The sequence below is a fragment of the Rhinoderma darwinii genome, unplaced genomic scaffold (genome assembly GCF_050947455.1).
Source record: "Rhinoderma darwinii isolate aRhiDar2 unplaced genomic scaffold, aRhiDar2.hap1 Scaffold_967, whole genome shotgun sequence".
Lineage (NCBI taxonomy): Eukaryota > Metazoa > Chordata > Amphibia > Anura > Rhinodermatidae > Rhinoderma > Rhinoderma darwinii.
The window spans coordinates 46,293-60,573 of NW_027464542.1; the positions used below are offsets into that span (position 1 = coordinate 46,293).

Sequence of the window (14,281 nt, forward strand, 5' to 3'; positions counted from 1 at the left end):
TTCACAATCGATTAAAAAGGACTATGGATTAAAGCATTTAATGTCAATGGCCATTCTAAGCTGAAAGTCCCTGCTCTCGTCAGATCGCAGAAGTTACACAGCTTAATGCCTCGCTAGTACCAGTGTGGGAGACTGTCTGGGAATCCGTGGTGCGTTTGACTTTTTATTATGTTGTTTAGATTTTGTTTCACAATAGATTAAATAGGACTATGGATTAAAGCATTTAACATCAATGGCCATTCTAAGCTGAATGTGCCTGCTCTCGTCAGATCGCAGAAGATACACAGCTTAAGGCCTCGCTAGTACCAGTGTGGGAGACTGTCTGGGAATCCGTGGTGCGGTTGCCTTTTTATTATGTCGTTTAGATTTTGTTTCACAATCGATTAAAAAGGACTATGGATTAAAACATTTAATGTCAATGGCCATTCTAAGCTGAATGTGCCTGCTCTCGTCAGATCGCAGAAGTTACACAGCTTAAGGCCTCGCTAGTACCAGTGTGGGAGACTGTCTGGGAATCCGTGGTGCGGTTGACTTTTTATTATGTCGTTTAGATTTTGTTTCACAATCGATTAAAAAGGACTATGGATTAAAGCATTTAATGTCAATGGCCATTCTAAGCTGAATGTGCCTGCTCTCGTCAGATCGCAGAAGTTACACAGCTTAAGGCCTCGCTAGTACCAGTGTGGGAGACTGTCTGTGAATCCGTGGTGCGGTTGACTTTTTATTATGTTGTTTAGATTTTGTTTCACAATAGATTAAATAGGACTATGGATTAAGGCTCTTAATGGCAATGGCCATTCTAAGCTGAATGTGCCTGCTCTCGTCAGATCGCTGAAGTTACACAGCTTAAGGCCTCGTTAGTACCAGTGTGGGAGACTGTCTGGGAATCCGTGGTGCGGTTGACTTTTCATTATGTCGTTTAGATTTTGTTTCACAATCGATTAAAAAGGACTATGGATTAAAGCATTTAATGTCAATGGCCATTCTAAGCTGAATGTGCCTGCTCTCGTTAGATCGCAGAAGTTACACAGCTTAACGCCTCGCTAGTACCAGTGTGGGAGACTGTCTGGGAATCCGGGGTGTTGTTGACTTTTTATTATGTCGTTTAGATTTTGTTTCACAATAGATTAAATAGGACTATGGATTAAAGCATTTAACGTCAATGGCCATTCTAAGCTGAATGTGCCTGCTCTCGTCAGATCGCAGAAGTTACACATCTTAAGGCCTCGCTAGTACCAGTGTGGGAGACTGTCTGGGAATCCGTGGTGCGGTTGACTTTTTATTATGTCGTTTAGATTTTGTTTCACAATCGATTAAAAAGGACTATGGATTAAAGCATTTAATGTCAATGGGCATTCTAAGCTGTATGTGCCTGCTCTCGTCAGATCGCAGAAGTTACACAGCTTAAGGCCTCGCTAGTACCAGTGTGGGAGACTGTCTGGGAATCCGTGGTGCGGTTGACTTTTTATTATGTCGTTTAGATTTTGTTTCACAATCGATTAAAAAGGACTATGGATTAAAACATTTAATGTCAATGGCCATTCTAAGCTGGATGTGCCTGCTCTCGTTAGATCGCAGAAGTTACACAGCTTAACGCCTCGCTAGTACCAGTGTGGGAGACTGTCTGGGAATCCGTGGTGCGGTTGACTGTTTATTATGTCGTTTAGATTTTGTTTCACAATCGATTAAAAAGGACTATGGATTAAAGCATTTAATGTCAATGGCCATTCTAAGCTGAATGTCCCTGCTGTCGTCAGATCGCAGAAGTTACACAGCTTAAGGCCTCGCTAGTACCAGTGTGGGAGACTGTCTGGGAATCCGTGGTGCGGTTGACTTTTTATTATGTCGTTTAGATTTTGTTTCACAATCGATTAAAAAGGACTATGGATTAAAGGATTTAATGTCAATGGCCATTCTAAGCTGAATGTGCCTGCTCTCGTCAGATCGCAGAAGTTACACAGCTTAAGGCCTCGCTAGTACCAGTGTGGGAGACTGTCTGTGAATCCGTGGTACGGTTGACTTTTTATTATGTTGTTTAGATTTTGTTTCACAATAGATTAAAAAGGACTATGGATTAAAGCATTGAATGTCAATGGCCATTCTAAGCTGAATGTGCCTGCTCTCGTTAGATCGCAGAAGTTACGCAGCTTAACGCCTCGCTAGTACCAGTGTGGGAGACTGTCTGGGAATCCGTGGTGCAGTTGACTTTTTATTATGTCGTTTAGATTTTGTTTCACAATAGATTAAATAGGACTATGGATTAAAGCATTTAACGTCAATGGCCATTCTAAGCTGAATGTGCCTGCTCTCGTCAGATCGCAGAAGTTACACAGCTTAAGGCCTCGCTAGTACCAGTGTGGGAGACTGTCTGGGAATCCGTGGTGCGGTTGAATTTTTATTATGTCGTTTAGATTTTGTTTCACAATCGATTAAAAAGGACTATGGATTAAAGCATTTAATGTCAATGGCCATTCTAAGATGAATGTCCCTGCTCTCGTCAGATCGCAGAAGTTACACAGCTTAAGGCCTCGCTAGTACCAGTGTGGGAGACTGTCTGGGAATCCGTGGTGCGGTTGACTTTTTATTATGTCGTTTAGATTTTGTTTCACAATCGATTAAAAAGGACTATGGATTAAAGCATTGAATGTCAATGGCCATTCTAAGCTGAATGTGCCTGCTCTCGTTAGATCGCAGAAGTTACGCAGCTTAACGCCTCGCTAGTACCAGTGTGGGAGACTGTCTGGGAATCCGTGGTGCAGTTGACTTTTTATTATGTCGTTTAGATTTTGTTTCACAATAGATTAAATAGGACTATGGATTAAAGCATTTAACGTCAATGGCCATTCTAAGCTGAATGTGCCTGCTCTCGTCGGATCGCAGAAGTTACACAGCTTAAGGCCTCGCTAGTACCAGTGTGGGAGACTGTCTGGGAATCCGTGGTGCGGTTGAATTTTTATTATGTCGTTTAGATTTTGTTTCACAATCGATTAAAAAGGACTATGGATTAAAGCATTTAATGTCAATGGCCATTCTAAGCTGAATGTCCCTGCTCTCGTCAGATCGCAGAAGTTACACAGCTTAAGGCCTCGCTAGTACCAGTGTGGGAGACTGTCTGGGAATCCGTGGTGCGGTTGACTTTTTATTATGTTGTTTAGATTTTGTTTCACAATAGATTAAATAGGACTATGGATTAAGGCTTTTAATGTCAATGGCCATTCTAAGCTGAATGTGCCTGCTCTCGTCAGATCGCAGAAGTTACACAGCTTAAGGCCTCGCTAGTACCAGTGTGGGAGACTGTCTGGGAATCCGTGGTGCGGTTGACTTTTTATTATGTCGTTTAGATTTTGTTTCACAATCGATTAAAAAGGACTATGGATTAAAGCCTTTAATGTCAATGGCCATTCTAAGCTGGATGTGCCTGCTCTCGTTAGATCGCAGAAGTTACACAGCTTAACGCCTCGATAGTACCAGTGTGGGAGACTGTCTGGGAATCCGTGGTGCGGTTGACTTTTTATTATGTCGTTTAGATTTTGTTTCACAATAGATTAAATAGGACTATGGATTAAAGCATTTTACGTCAATGGCCATTCTAAGCTGAATGTGCCTGCTCTCGTCAGATCGCAGAAGTTACACAGCTTAAGGCCTCGCTAGTACCAGTGTGGGAGACTGTCTGGGAATCCGTGGTGCAGTTGACTTTTGATTATGTTGTTTCGATTTTGTTTCACAATCGATTAAAAAGGACTATGGATTAAAGCATTTAATGTCAATGGCCATTCTAAGCTGAATGTCCCTGCTCTCGTTAGATCGCAGAAGTTACATAGCTTAACGCCTCGCTAGTACCAGTGTGGGAGACTGTCTGGGAATCCGTGATGCGGTTGACTTTTTATTATGTCGTTTAGATTTTGTTTCACAATAGATTAAATAGGACTATGGATTAAAGCATTTAATGTCAATGGCCATTCTAAGCTGAATGTGCCTGCTCTCGTCAGATCGCAGAAGTTACACAGCTTAAGGCCTCGCTAGTACCAGTGTGGGAGACTGTCTGGGAATCCGTGGTGCGGTTTACTTTTTATTATGTCGTTTAGATTTTGTTTCACAATCGATTAAAAAGGACTATGGATTAAAGCATTTAATGTCAATGGCCATTCTAAGCTGTATGTGCCTGCTCTCGTTAGATCGCAGAAGTTACACAGCTTAACGCCTCGCTAGTACCAGTGTGGGAGACTGTCTGGGAATCCGTGGTGCGGTTGACTTTTTATTATGTCGTTTAGATTTTGTTTCACAATAGATTAAATAGGACTATGAATTAAAGCATTTAACGTCAATGGCCATTCTAAGCTGAATGTACCTGCTCTCGTCAGATTGCAGAAGTTACACAGCTTAAGGCCTCGCTAGTACCAGTGTGGGAGACTGTCTGGGAATCCGTGGTGCGGTTGACTTTTTATTATGTTGTTTAGATTTTGTTTCACAATAGATTAAATAGGACTATGGATTAAGGCTTTTAATGTCAATGGCCATTCTAAGCTGAGTGTGCCTGCTCTTGTTAGATCGCAGAAATTACATAGCTTAACGCCTCGCTAGTACCAGTGTGGGAGACTGTCTGGGAATCCGTGGTGCGGTTGACTTTTTATTATGTCGTTTAGATTTTGTTTCACAATAGATTAAATAGGACTATGGATTAAAGCATTTACCGTCAATGGCCATTCTAAGCTGAATGTGCCTGCTCTCGTCAGATCGCAGAAGTTACACAGCTTAAGGCCTCGCTAGTACCAGTGTGGGAGACTGTCTGGGAATCCGTGGTGCGGTTGAATTTTTATTATGTCGTTTAGATTTTGTTTCACAATCGATTAAAAAGGACTATGGATTAAAGCATTTAATGTCAATGGCCATTCTAAGCTGAATGCCCCTGCTCTCGTCAGATCGCAGAAGTTACACAGCCTAAGGCCTCGCTAGTACCAGTGTGGGAGACTGTCTGGGAATCCGTGGTGCGGTTGACTTTATATTATGTTGTTTCGATTTTGTTTCACAATCGATTAAAAAGGACTATGGATTAAAGCATTTGATGTCAATTGCCATTCTAAGCTGAATGTCCCTGCTCTCGTCAGATCGCAGAAGTTACACAGCTTAAGGCCTCACTAGTACCAGTGTGGGAGACTGTCTGGGAATCCGTGGTGCGGTTGACTTTTTATTATGTCGTTTAGATTTTGTTTCACAATAGATTAAATAGGACTATGGATTAAAGTATTTAACGTCAATGGCCATTCTAAGCTGAATGTGCCTGCTCTCGTCAGAACGCAGAAGTTACACAGCTTAAGGCCTCGCTAGTACCAGTGTGGGAGACTGTCTGGGAATCCGTGGTGCGCTTGCCTTTTTATTATGTTGTTTAGATTTTGTTTCACAATAGATTAAATAGGACTATGGATTAAGGCTTTCAATGTCAATGGCCATTCTAAGCTGAGTGTGCCTGCTCTCGTCAGATCGCAGAAGTTACACAGCTTAAGGCCTCGCTAGTACCAGTGTGGGTGACTGTCTGTGAATCCGTGGTGCGGTTGACTTCTTATTATGTCGTTTAGATTTTGTTTCACAATCGATTAAAAAGGACTATGGATTCAAGCATTTAATGTCAATGGCCATTCTAAGCTGAATGTGCCTGCTCTCGTTAGATCGCAGAAGTTACATAGCTTAACGCCTCGCTAGTACCAGTGTGGGAGACTGTCTGGGAATCCGTGATGCGGTTGACTTCTTATTATGTCGTTTATATTTTGTTTCACAATAGATTAAATAGGACTATGGATTAAAGCATTTAACGTCAATGGCCATTCTAAGCTGAATGTGCCTGCTCTCGTCAGATCGCAGAAGTTACACAGCGTAAGGCCTCGCTAGTACCAGTGTGGGAGACTGTCTGGGAATCCGTGGTGTGGTTGAATTTTTATTATGTCGTTTAGATTTTGTTTCACAATCGATTAAAAAGGACTATGGATTAAAGCACTTAAAGTCAATGGCCATTCTAAGCTGAATGTCCCTGCTCTAGTCAGATCGCAGAAGTTACATAGCCTAAGGCCTCGCTAGTAACAGTGTGGGAGACTGTCTGGGAATCCGTGGTGCTGTTGACTATTTATCATGTCGTTTAGATTTTGTTTCACAATAGATTAAATAGGACTATGGATTAAAGCATTTAGTGTCAATGGCCATTCTAAGCTGAATGTGCCTGCTCTCGTCAGAACGCAGAAGTTACACAGCTTAAGGCCTCGCTAGTACCAGTGTGGGAGACTGTCTGGGAATCCGTGATGCGGTTGACTTTTTATTATGTCGTTTAGATTTTGTTTCACAATAGATTAAATAGGACTATGGATTAAAGCATTTAACGTCAATGGCCATTCTAAGCTGAATGTGCCTGCTCTCGTCAGATCGCAGAAGTTACACAGCTTAAGGCCTCGCTAGTACCAGTGTGGGAGACTGTCTGGGAATCCGTGGTGCGGTTTACTTTTTATTATGTCGTTTAGATTTTGTTTCACAATCGATTAAAAAGGACTATGGATTAAAGCATTTAATGTCAATGGCCATTCTAAGCTGAATGTGCCTGCTCTCGTTAGGTCGCAGAAGTTACACAGCTTAACGCCTCGCTAGTACTAGTGTGGGAGACTGTCTGGGAATCCGTGGTGCGGTTGACTTTTTATTATGTTGTTTAGATTTTGTTTCACAATAGATTAAATAGGACTATGGATTAAGGCTTTTAATGTCAATGGCCATTCTAAGCTGAGTGTGCCTGCTCTCGTCAGATCGCATAAGATACACAGCTTAAGGCCTCGCTAGTACCAGTGTGGGAGACTGTCTGTGAATCCGTGGTGCGGTTGACTTCTTATTATGTCGTTTAGATTTTGTTTCACAATCGATTAAAAAGGACTATGGATTAAAGCATTTAATGTCAATGGCCATTCTAAGCTGAATGTGCCTGCTCTCGTTAGATCGCAGAAATTACATAGCTTAACGCCTCGCTAGTACCAGTGTGGGAGACTGTCTGGGAATCCGTGGTGCGGTTGACTTTTTATTATGTCGTTTAGATTTTGTTTCACAATAGATTAAATAGGACTATGGATTAAAGCATTTACCGTCAATGGCCATTCTAAGCTGAATGTGCCTGCTCTCGTCAGATCGCAGAAGTTACACAGCTTAAGGCCTCGCTAGTACCAGTGTGGGAGACTGTCTGGGAATCCGTGGTGCGGTTGAATTTTTATTATGTCGTTTAGATTTTGTTTCACAATCGATTAAAAAGGACTATGGATTAAAGCATTTAATGTCAATGGCCATTCTAAGCTGAATGCCCCTGCTCTCGTCAGATCGCAGAAGTTACACAGCCTAAGGCCTCGCTAGTACCAGTGTGGGAGACTGTCTGAGAATCCGTGGTGCGGTTGAGTTTTTATTATGTTGTTTCGATTTTGTTTCACAATCGATTAAAAAGGACTATGGATTAAAGCATTTAATGGCAATTGCCATTCTAAGCTGAATGTCCCTGCTCTCGTCAGATCGCAGAAGTTACACAGCTTAAGGCCTCACTAGTACCAGTATGGGAGACTGTCTGGGAATCCGTGGTGCGGTTGACTTTTTATTATGTCGTTTAGATTTTGTTTCACAATTGATTAAAAAGGACTATGGATTAAAGCATTTAATGTCAATGGCCATTCTAAGCTGAATGTGCCTGCTCTCGTCAGATCGCAGAAGTTACACAGCTTAAGGCCTCGCTAGTACCAGTGTGGGAGACTGTCTGGGAATCCGTGGTGCGCTTGACTTTTTATTATGTTGTTTAGATTTTGTTTCACAATAGATTAAATAGGACTATGGATTAAGGCTTTCAATGTCAATGGCCATTCTAAGCTGAGTGTGCCTGCTCTCGTCAGATCGCAGAAGTTACACATCTTAAGGCCTCGCTAGTACCAGTGTGGGTGACTGTCTGTGAATCCGTGGTGCGGTTGACTTCTTATTATGTCGTTTAGATTTTGTTTCACAATCGATTAAAAAGGACTATGGATTAAAGCATTTAATGTCAATGGCCATTCTAAGCTGAATGTGCCTGCTCTCGTTAGATCGCAGAAGTTACATAGCTTAACGCCTCGCTAGTACCAGTGTGGGAGACTGTCTGGGAATCCGTGGTGCGGTTGACTTTTTATCATGTCGTTTAGATTTTGTTTCACAATCGATTAAAAGGACTATGGATTAAAGCATTTAGGGTATGTTCACACGGCCAAATTTCAGACGTATACGAGGCGTATTATGCCTCGTTTTACGTCTGAAAATATGGCTACAATACGTCGGCAAACATCTGCCCATTCATTTGAATGGGTTTGCCGACGTACTGTGCAGACGACCTGTTATTTACGCGTCGTCGTTTGACAGCTGTCAAACGACGACTCGTAAAAATACAGCCTCGTCAAAAGAAGTGCAGGACACTTCTTTCAGACGTTTTTGGAGCTGTTTTCTCATAGACTCCAATGAAAACAGCTCCAAAAACGAGTTGGTAAAAAAATGAGTTGGTAAAAATGCGAGTTGGTAAAAAACGTCTGAAAAGCAGGGTCTGTTTTCCCTTGAAAACAGCTCTGGATTTTCAGACGTTTTGGTTGACTACGTGTGAACATACCCTCAGTGTCAATGGCCATTCTAAGCTGAATGTCCCTGCTTTCGTCAGATCGCAGAAGTTACACAGCTTAAGGCCTCGCTAGTACCAGTGTGGGAGACTGTCTGGGAATCCGTGGTGCGGTTGACTTTTTATTATGTCGTTTAGATTTTGTTTCACAATAGATTAAATAGGACTATGGATTAAAGCATTTAACGTCAATGGCCATTCTAAGCTGAATGTGCCTGCTCTCGTCAGAACGCAGAAGTTACACAGCTTAAGGCCTCGCTCGTACCAGTGTGGGAGACTGTCTGGGAATCCGTGGTGCGGTTGAATTTTTATTATGTCGTTTAGATTTTGTTTCACAATCGATTAAAAAGGACTATGGATTAAAGCATTTAATGTCAATGGCCATTCTAAGCTGAATGTGCCTGCTCTCGTCAGATCGCAGAAGTTACACAACTTAAGGCCTCGCTAGTACGAGTGTGGGAGACTGTCTGGGAATCCGTGGTGCGGTTGACTTTTTATTATGTTGTTTAGATTTTGTTTCACAATAGATTAAATAGGACTATGGATTAAGGCTTTTAATGTCAATGGCCATTCTAAGCTGAATGTGCCTGCTCTCGTCAGATCGCAGAAGTTACACAGCTTAAGGCCTCGCTAGTACCAGTGTGGGAGACTGTCTGGGAATCCGTGGTGCGGTTGACTTTTTATTATGTCGTTTAGATTTTGTTTCACAATCGATTAAAAAGGGCTATGGATTAAAGCATTTAATGTCAATGGCCATTCTAAGCTGAATGTCCCTGCTCTCGTCAGATCGCAGAAGTTACACAGCTTAAGGCCTCGCTAGTACCAGTCTGGGAGACTGTCTGGGAATCCGTGGTGCGGTTGACTTTTTATTATGTCGTTTAGATTTTGTTTCACAATCGATTAAAAAGGACTATGGATTAAAGCATTTAATGTCAATGGCCATTCTAAGCAGAATGTGCCTGCTCTCGTCAGATCGCAGAAGTTACACAGCTTAAGGCCTCGCTAGTACCACTGTGGGAGACTGTCTGGGAATCCGTGGTGTGGTTGACTTTTTATTATGTCGTTTAGATTTTGTTTCACAATCGATTAAAAAGGACTATGGATTAAAGCATTTAATGTCAATGGCCATTCTAAGCTGAATGTGCCTGCTCTCGTCAGATCGCAGAAGTTACACAGCTTAAGGCCTCGCTAGTACCAGTGTGGGAGACTGTCTGGGAATCCGTGGTGCGGTTGACTTTTTATTATGTCGTTTAGATTTTGTTTCACAATAGATTAAATAGGACTATGGATTAAAGCATTTAACGTCAATGGCCATTCTAAGCTGAATGTGCCTGCTCTCGTCAGAACGCAGAAATTACACAGCTTAAGGCCTCGCTAGTACCAGTGTGGGAGACTGTCTGGGAATCCGTGGTGCGGTTGAATTTTTATTATGTCGTTTAGATTTTGTTTCACAATCGATTAAAAAGGACTATGGATTAAAGCATTTATTGTCAATGGCCATTCTAAGCTGAATGTGCCTGCTCTCGTTAGATCGCAGAAGTTACATAGCTTAACGCCTCGCTAGTACCAGTGTGGGAGAATGTCTGGGAATCCGTGGTGCGGTTGACTTTTTATTATGTCGTTTAGATTTTGTTTCACAATAGATTAAATAGGACTATGGATTAAAGCATTTAACGTCAATGGCCATTCTAAGCTGAATGTGCCTCCGCTCGTCAGATCACAGAAGTTACACAGCTTAAGGCCTCGCTAGTACCAGTGTGGGAGACTGTCTGGGAATCCGTGGTGCGGTTGAATTTTCATTATGTCGTTTAGATTTTGTTTCACAATAGATTAAATAGGACTATGGATTAAAGCATTTAACGTCAATGCCCATTCTAAGCTGAATGTGCCTGCGCTCGTCAGATCGCAGAAGTTACACAGCTTAAGGCCTCGCTAGTACCAGTGTGGGAGACTGTCTGGGAATCCGTGGTGCGGTTGACTTTTCATTATGTCGTTTAGATTTTGTTTCACAATCGATTAAAAAGGACTATGGATTAAAGCATTTAATGTCAATGGCCATTCTAAGCTGAATGTCCCTGCTCTCGTCAGATCGCAGAAGTTACACAGCTTAAGGCCTCGCTAGTACCAGTGTGGGAGACTGTCTGGGAATCCGTGGTGCGGTTGTCTTTTTATTATGTCGTTTAGATTTTGTTTCACAATCGATTAAAAAGGACTATGGATTAAAGAATTTAATGTCAATGGCCATTCTAAGCTGAATGTGCCTGCTCTCGTCAGATCGCAGAAGTTACACAGCTTAAGGCCTCGCTAGTACCAGTGTGGGAGACTGTCTGGGAATCCGTGGTGCGGTTGACTTTTTATTATGTCGTTTAGATTTTGTTTCACAATAGATTAAATAGGACTATGGATTAAAGCATTTAAAGTCAATGGCCATTCTAAACTGAATGTGCCTGCTCTCGTCAGAACGCAGAAATTACACAGCTTAACGCCTCGCTAGTACCAGTGTGGGAGACTGTCTGGGAATCCGTGGTGCGGTTGACTTTTTATTATGTCATTTAGATTTTGTTTCACAATAGATTAAATAGGACTATGGATTAAAGCATTTAACGTCAATGGCCATTCTAAGCTGAATGTGCCTGCTTTCGGCAGATCGCAGAAGTTACACAGCTTAAGGCCTCGCTAGTACCAGTGTGGGAGACTGTCTGGGAATCCGTGGTGCGGTTGAATTTTTATTATGTCGTTTAGATTTTGTTTCACAATCGATTAAAAAGGACTATGGATTAAAGCATTTAATGTCAATGGCCATTCTAAGGTGAATGTCCCTGCTCTCGTCAGATCGCAGAAGTTACACAGCTTAAGGCCTCGCTAGTACCAGTGTGGGAGACTGTCTGGGAATCCGTGGTGCCGTTGACTTTTTATTATGTCGTTTAGATTTTGTTTCACAATCGATTAAAAAGGACTATGGATTAAAGCATTTAATGTCAATGGCCATTCTAAGCTGAATGTCCCTGCTCTCGTCAGATCGCAGAAGTTACACAACTTAAGGCCTCGCTAGTACGAGTGTGGGAGACTGTCTGGGAATCCGTGGTGCGGCTGCCTTTTTATTATGTTGTTTAGATTTTGTTTCACAATAGATTAAATAGGACTATGGATTAAGGCTTTTAATGTCAATGGCCATTCTAAGCTGAATGTGCCTGCTCTTGTCAGATCGCAGAAGTTACACAGCTTAAGGCCTCGCTAGTACCAGTGTGGGAGACTGTCTGGGAATCCGTGGTGCGGTTGACTTTTTATTATGTCGTTTAGATTTTGTTTCACAATCGATTAAAAAGGACTATGGATTAAAGCATTTAATGTCAATGGCCATTTTAAGCTGAATGTGCCTGCTCTCGTTAGATCGCAGAAGTTATACAGCTTAACGCCTCGCTAGTACCAGTGTGGGAGACTGTCTGGGAATCCGTGGTGCGGTTGACTTTTTATTATGTCGTTTAGATTTTGTTTCACAATAGATTAAATAGGACTATGGATTAAAGCATTTAACGTCAATGGCCATTCTAAGCTGAATGTGCCTGAGCTCGTCAAATCACAGAAGTTACACAGCTTAAGGCCTCGCTAGTACCAGTGTGGGAGACTGTCTGGGAATCCGTGGTGCGGCTGAATTTTTATTGTGTCGTTTAGATTTTGTTTCACAATAGATTAAATAGGACTATGGATTAAAGCATTTAACGTCAATGGCCATTCTAAGCTGAATCTGCCTGCGCTCGTCAGATCGCAGAAGTTACTCAGCTTAAGGCCTCGCTAGTACCAGTGTGGGAGACTGGCTGGGAATCCGTGGTGCGGTTGACTTTTTATTATGTCGTTTAGATTTTGTTTCACAATCGATTAAAAAGGACTATGGATTAAAGCATTTAATGTCAATGGCCATTCTAAGCTGAATGTCCCTGCTCTCGTCAGATCGCAGAAGTTACACAGCTTAAGGCCTCGCTAGTACCAGTGTGGGAGACTGTCTGGGAATCCGTGGTGCGGTTGCCTTTTTATTATGTCGTTTAGATTTTGTTTCACAATCGATTAAAAAGGACTATGGATTAAAGCATTTAATGTCAATGGCCGTTCTAAGCTGAATGTGCCTGCTCTCGTCAGATCGCAGAAGTTACACAGCTTAAGGCCTCGCTAGTAACAGTGTGGGAGACTGTCTGGGAATCCGTGGTGCGGTTGACTTTTTATTATGTCGTTTAGATTTTGTTTCACAATAGATTAAATAGGACTATGGATTAAAGCATTTAACGTCAATGGCCATTCTAAGCTGAATGTGCCTGCTCTCGTCAGAACGCAGAAATTACACAGCTTAAGGCCTCGCTAGTACCAGTGTGGGAGACTGTCTGGGAATCCGTGGTGCGGTTGAATTTTTATTATGTCGTTTAGATTTTGTTTCACAATCGATTAAAAAGGACTATGGATTAAAGCATTTAATGTCAATGGCCATTCTAAGCTGAATGTCCCTGCTCTCGTCAGATCGCAGAAGTTACACAACTTAAGGCCTCGCTAGTACGAGTGTGGGAAACTGTCTGGGAATCCGTGGTGCGGTTGACCTTTTATTATGTTGTTTAGATTTTGTTTCACAATAGATTAAATAGGACTATGGATTAAGGCTTTTAATGTCGATGGCCATTCTAAGCTGAATGTGCCTGCTCTTGTCAGATCGCAGAAGTTACACAGCTTAAGGCCTCGCTAGTACCAGTGTGGGAGACTGTCTGGGAATCCGTGGTGCGGTTGACTTTTTATTATGTCGTTTAGATTTTGTTTCACAATAGATTAAATAGGACTATGGATTAAAGCATTTAACGTCAATGGCCATTCTAAGCTGAATGTGCCTGCTCTCGTCAGATTGCAGAAGTTACACAGTTTAAGGCCTCGCTAGTACCAGTGTGGGAGACTGTCTGGGAGACTGTCTCGGAATCCGTGGTGCGGTTGACTTTTTATTATGTCGTTTAGATTTTGTTTCACAATCGATTAAAAAGGACTATGGATTAAAGTTTTTAATGTCAATGGCCATTCTAAGCTGAATGTGCCTGCTCTCGTTAGATTGCAGAAGTTACACAGCTTAAGGCCTCGCTAGTACCAGTGTGGGAGACTGTCTGGGAATCCGTGGTGCGGTTGAATTTTTATTATGTCGTTTATATTTTGTTTCACAATAGATTAAATAGGACTATGGATTAAAGCAGTTAATGTCAATGGCCATTCTAAGCTGAATGTGCCTGCTCTCGTCAGATCGCAGAAGTTACACAGCTTAAGGCCTCGCTAGTACCAGTGTGGGAGAATATCTGGGAACCCGTGGTGCGGTTGAATTTTTATTATGTCATTTAGATTTTGTTTCATAATAGATTAAATAGGACTATGGATTAAAGCATTTAACGTCAATGGCCATTCTAAGCTGAATGTGCCTGCTCTCGTCAGATCGCAGAAGTTACACAGCTTAAGGCCTCGCTAGTACCAGTGTGGGAGACTGTCTGGGAATCCGTGGTGTGGTTGACTTTTTATTATGTCGTTTAGATTTTGTTTCACAATCGATTAAAAAGGACTATGGATTAAAGCATTTAATGTCAATGGCCATTCTAAGCTGAATGTCACTGCTCTCGTCAGATCGCAGAA

General features: G+C 42.0%; 64 pseudogenes; all 64 read left to right on the top strand.

Annotated features, from left to right (window-relative positions):
* The first annotated feature begins 42 nt into the window (after window positions 1–42).
* LOC142734200 (5S ribosomal RNA) lies at window positions 43–161 on the top strand (annotated as a pseudogene).
* Window positions 162–228: 67 nt separating this feature from the next.
* Window positions 229–347, top strand: LOC142734182 (5S ribosomal RNA; annotated as a pseudogene).
* A 67-nt stretch (window positions 348–414) lies between these two features.
* LOC142734214 (5S ribosomal RNA) lies at window positions 415–533 on the top strand (annotated as a pseudogene).
* A 67-nt stretch (window positions 534–600) lies between these two features.
* Window positions 601–719, top strand: LOC142733847 (5S ribosomal RNA; annotated as a pseudogene).
* Window positions 720–786: 67 nt separating this feature from the next.
* Window positions 787–905, top strand: LOC142733982 (5S ribosomal RNA; annotated as a pseudogene).
* Window positions 906–972: 67 nt separating this feature from the next.
* On the top strand, window positions 973–1,091 carry LOC142734046 (5S ribosomal RNA; annotated as a pseudogene).
* Window positions 1,092–1,158: 67 nt separating this feature from the next.
* Window positions 1,159–1,277, top strand: LOC142733906 (5S ribosomal RNA; annotated as a pseudogene).
* Window positions 1,278–1,344: 67 nt separating this feature from the next.
* On the top strand, window positions 1,345–1,463 carry LOC142733973 (5S ribosomal RNA; annotated as a pseudogene).
* Window positions 1,464–1,530: 67 nt separating this feature from the next.
* LOC142734133 (5S ribosomal RNA) lies at window positions 1,531–1,649 on the top strand (annotated as a pseudogene).
* A 67-nt stretch (window positions 1,650–1,716) lies between these two features.
* Window positions 1,717–1,835, top strand: LOC142734189 (5S ribosomal RNA; annotated as a pseudogene).
* A 67-nt stretch (window positions 1,836–1,902) lies between these two features.
* LOC142734013 (5S ribosomal RNA) lies at window positions 1,903–2,021 on the top strand (annotated as a pseudogene).
* A 67-nt stretch (window positions 2,022–2,088) lies between these two features.
* Window positions 2,089–2,207, top strand: LOC142734002 (5S ribosomal RNA; annotated as a pseudogene).
* A 67-nt stretch (window positions 2,208–2,274) lies between these two features.
* Window positions 2,275–2,393, top strand: LOC142733873 (5S ribosomal RNA; annotated as a pseudogene).
* A 67-nt stretch (window positions 2,394–2,460) lies between these two features.
* Window positions 2,461–2,579, top strand: LOC142733953 (5S ribosomal RNA; annotated as a pseudogene).
* Window positions 2,580–2,646: 67 nt separating this feature from the next.
* LOC142734003 (5S ribosomal RNA) lies at window positions 2,647–2,765 on the top strand (annotated as a pseudogene).
* A 67-nt stretch (window positions 2,766–2,832) lies between these two features.
* On the top strand, window positions 2,833–2,951 carry LOC142733978 (5S ribosomal RNA; annotated as a pseudogene).
* Window positions 2,952–3,018: 67 nt separating this feature from the next.
* On the top strand, window positions 3,019–3,137 carry LOC142733738 (5S ribosomal RNA; annotated as a pseudogene).
* A 67-nt stretch (window positions 3,138–3,204) lies between these two features.
* LOC142734226 (5S ribosomal RNA) lies at window positions 3,205–3,323 on the top strand (annotated as a pseudogene).
* Window positions 3,324–3,390: 67 nt separating this feature from the next.
* LOC142734089 (5S ribosomal RNA) lies at window positions 3,391–3,509 on the top strand (annotated as a pseudogene).
* A 67-nt stretch (window positions 3,510–3,576) lies between these two features.
* Window positions 3,577–3,695, top strand: LOC142733699 (5S ribosomal RNA; annotated as a pseudogene).
* A 253-nt stretch (window positions 3,696–3,948) lies between these two features.
* Window positions 3,949–4,067, top strand: LOC142733825 (5S ribosomal RNA; annotated as a pseudogene).
* A 67-nt stretch (window positions 4,068–4,134) lies between these two features.
* On the top strand, window positions 4,135–4,253 carry LOC142734175 (5S ribosomal RNA; annotated as a pseudogene).
* Window positions 4,254–4,320: 67 nt separating this feature from the next.
* LOC142733757 (5S ribosomal RNA) lies at window positions 4,321–4,439 on the top strand (annotated as a pseudogene).
* Window positions 4,440–4,692: 253 nt separating this feature from the next.
* Window positions 4,693–4,811, top strand: LOC142733874 (5S ribosomal RNA; annotated as a pseudogene).
* Window positions 4,812–4,878: 67 nt separating this feature from the next.
* On the top strand, window positions 4,879–4,997 carry LOC142733799 (5S ribosomal RNA; annotated as a pseudogene).
* A 67-nt stretch (window positions 4,998–5,064) lies between these two features.
* Window positions 5,065–5,183, top strand: LOC142733715 (5S ribosomal RNA; annotated as a pseudogene).
* A 67-nt stretch (window positions 5,184–5,250) lies between these two features.
* Window positions 5,251–5,369, top strand: LOC142733971 (5S ribosomal RNA; annotated as a pseudogene).
* A 67-nt stretch (window positions 5,370–5,436) lies between these two features.
* On the top strand, window positions 5,437–5,555 carry LOC142733939 (5S ribosomal RNA; annotated as a pseudogene).
* A 253-nt stretch (window positions 5,556–5,808) lies between these two features.
* Window positions 5,809–5,927, top strand: LOC142733636 (5S ribosomal RNA; annotated as a pseudogene).
* Window positions 5,928–6,180: 253 nt separating this feature from the next.
* On the top strand, window positions 6,181–6,299 carry LOC142733893 (5S ribosomal RNA; annotated as a pseudogene).
* A 67-nt stretch (window positions 6,300–6,366) lies between these two features.
* On the top strand, window positions 6,367–6,485 carry LOC142733826 (5S ribosomal RNA; annotated as a pseudogene).
* A 67-nt stretch (window positions 6,486–6,552) lies between these two features.
* Window positions 6,553–6,671, top strand: LOC142734230 (5S ribosomal RNA; annotated as a pseudogene).
* Window positions 6,672–6,924: 253 nt separating this feature from the next.
* Window positions 6,925–7,043, top strand: LOC142733626 (5S ribosomal RNA; annotated as a pseudogene).
* A 67-nt stretch (window positions 7,044–7,110) lies between these two features.
* On the top strand, window positions 7,111–7,229 carry LOC142733875 (5S ribosomal RNA; annotated as a pseudogene).
* Window positions 7,230–7,296: 67 nt separating this feature from the next.
* On the top strand, window positions 7,297–7,415 carry LOC142733629 (5S ribosomal RNA; annotated as a pseudogene).
* A 67-nt stretch (window positions 7,416–7,482) lies between these two features.
* Window positions 7,483–7,601, top strand: LOC142733884 (5S ribosomal RNA; annotated as a pseudogene).
* A 67-nt stretch (window positions 7,602–7,668) lies between these two features.
* LOC142733914 (5S ribosomal RNA) lies at window positions 7,669–7,787 on the top strand (annotated as a pseudogene).
* A 67-nt stretch (window positions 7,788–7,854) lies between these two features.
* LOC142734191 (5S ribosomal RNA) lies at window positions 7,855–7,973 on the top strand (annotated as a pseudogene).
* Window positions 7,974–8,040: 67 nt separating this feature from the next.
* On the top strand, window positions 8,041–8,159 carry LOC142733638 (5S ribosomal RNA; annotated as a pseudogene).
* A 480-nt stretch (window positions 8,160–8,639) lies between these two features.
* On the top strand, window positions 8,640–8,758 carry LOC142733917 (5S ribosomal RNA; annotated as a pseudogene).
* A 67-nt stretch (window positions 8,759–8,825) lies between these two features.
* Window positions 8,826–8,944, top strand: LOC142733984 (5S ribosomal RNA; annotated as a pseudogene).
* Window positions 8,945–9,011: 67 nt separating this feature from the next.
* Window positions 9,012–9,130, top strand: LOC142734076 (5S ribosomal RNA; annotated as a pseudogene).
* A 67-nt stretch (window positions 9,131–9,197) lies between these two features.
* Window positions 9,198–9,316, top strand: LOC142733620 (5S ribosomal RNA; annotated as a pseudogene).
* Window positions 9,317–9,383: 67 nt separating this feature from the next.
* Window positions 9,384–9,502, top strand: LOC142733788 (5S ribosomal RNA; annotated as a pseudogene).
* Window positions 9,503–9,569: 67 nt separating this feature from the next.
* On the top strand, window positions 9,570–9,688 carry LOC142734081 (5S ribosomal RNA; annotated as a pseudogene).
* A 67-nt stretch (window positions 9,689–9,755) lies between these two features.
* Window positions 9,756–9,874, top strand: LOC142733633 (5S ribosomal RNA; annotated as a pseudogene).
* Window positions 9,875–9,941: 67 nt separating this feature from the next.
* Window positions 9,942–10,060, top strand: LOC142733764 (5S ribosomal RNA; annotated as a pseudogene).
* Window positions 10,061–10,499: 439 nt separating this feature from the next.
* LOC142733615 (5S ribosomal RNA) lies at window positions 10,500–10,618 on the top strand (annotated as a pseudogene).
* A 67-nt stretch (window positions 10,619–10,685) lies between these two features.
* LOC142733842 (5S ribosomal RNA) lies at window positions 10,686–10,804 on the top strand (annotated as a pseudogene).
* Window positions 10,805–10,871: 67 nt separating this feature from the next.
* On the top strand, window positions 10,872–10,990 carry LOC142733646 (5S ribosomal RNA; annotated as a pseudogene).
* A 67-nt stretch (window positions 10,991–11,057) lies between these two features.
* On the top strand, window positions 11,058–11,176 carry LOC142734162 (5S ribosomal RNA; annotated as a pseudogene).
* Window positions 11,177–11,243: 67 nt separating this feature from the next.
* LOC142733679 (5S ribosomal RNA) lies at window positions 11,244–11,362 on the top strand (annotated as a pseudogene).
* Window positions 11,363–11,429: 67 nt separating this feature from the next.
* On the top strand, window positions 11,430–11,548 carry LOC142733707 (5S ribosomal RNA; annotated as a pseudogene).
* A 253-nt stretch (window positions 11,549–11,801) lies between these two features.
* On the top strand, window positions 11,802–11,920 carry LOC142733915 (5S ribosomal RNA; annotated as a pseudogene).
* Window positions 11,921–11,987: 67 nt separating this feature from the next.
* Window positions 11,988–12,106, top strand: LOC142734042 (5S ribosomal RNA; annotated as a pseudogene).
* A 253-nt stretch (window positions 12,107–12,359) lies between these two features.
* LOC142733625 (5S ribosomal RNA) lies at window positions 12,360–12,478 on the top strand (annotated as a pseudogene).
* Window positions 12,479–12,545: 67 nt separating this feature from the next.
* On the top strand, window positions 12,546–12,664 carry LOC142733887 (5S ribosomal RNA; annotated as a pseudogene).
* A 67-nt stretch (window positions 12,665–12,731) lies between these two features.
* Window positions 12,732–12,850, top strand: LOC142734160 (5S ribosomal RNA; annotated as a pseudogene).
* Window positions 12,851–12,917: 67 nt separating this feature from the next.
* LOC142733765 (5S ribosomal RNA) lies at window positions 12,918–13,036 on the top strand (annotated as a pseudogene).
* A 67-nt stretch (window positions 13,037–13,103) lies between these two features.
* LOC142734233 (5S ribosomal RNA) lies at window positions 13,104–13,222 on the top strand (annotated as a pseudogene).
* A 67-nt stretch (window positions 13,223–13,289) lies between these two features.
* On the top strand, window positions 13,290–13,408 carry LOC142733976 (5S ribosomal RNA; annotated as a pseudogene).
* Window positions 13,409–13,673: 265 nt separating this feature from the next.
* On the top strand, window positions 13,674–13,792 carry LOC142734168 (5S ribosomal RNA; annotated as a pseudogene).
* A 67-nt stretch (window positions 13,793–13,859) lies between these two features.
* Window positions 13,860–13,978, top strand: LOC142733628 (5S ribosomal RNA; annotated as a pseudogene).
* Window positions 13,979–14,045: 67 nt separating this feature from the next.
* Window positions 14,046–14,164, top strand: LOC142733769 (5S ribosomal RNA; annotated as a pseudogene).
* Window positions 14,165–14,281: the final 117 nt, after the last annotated feature.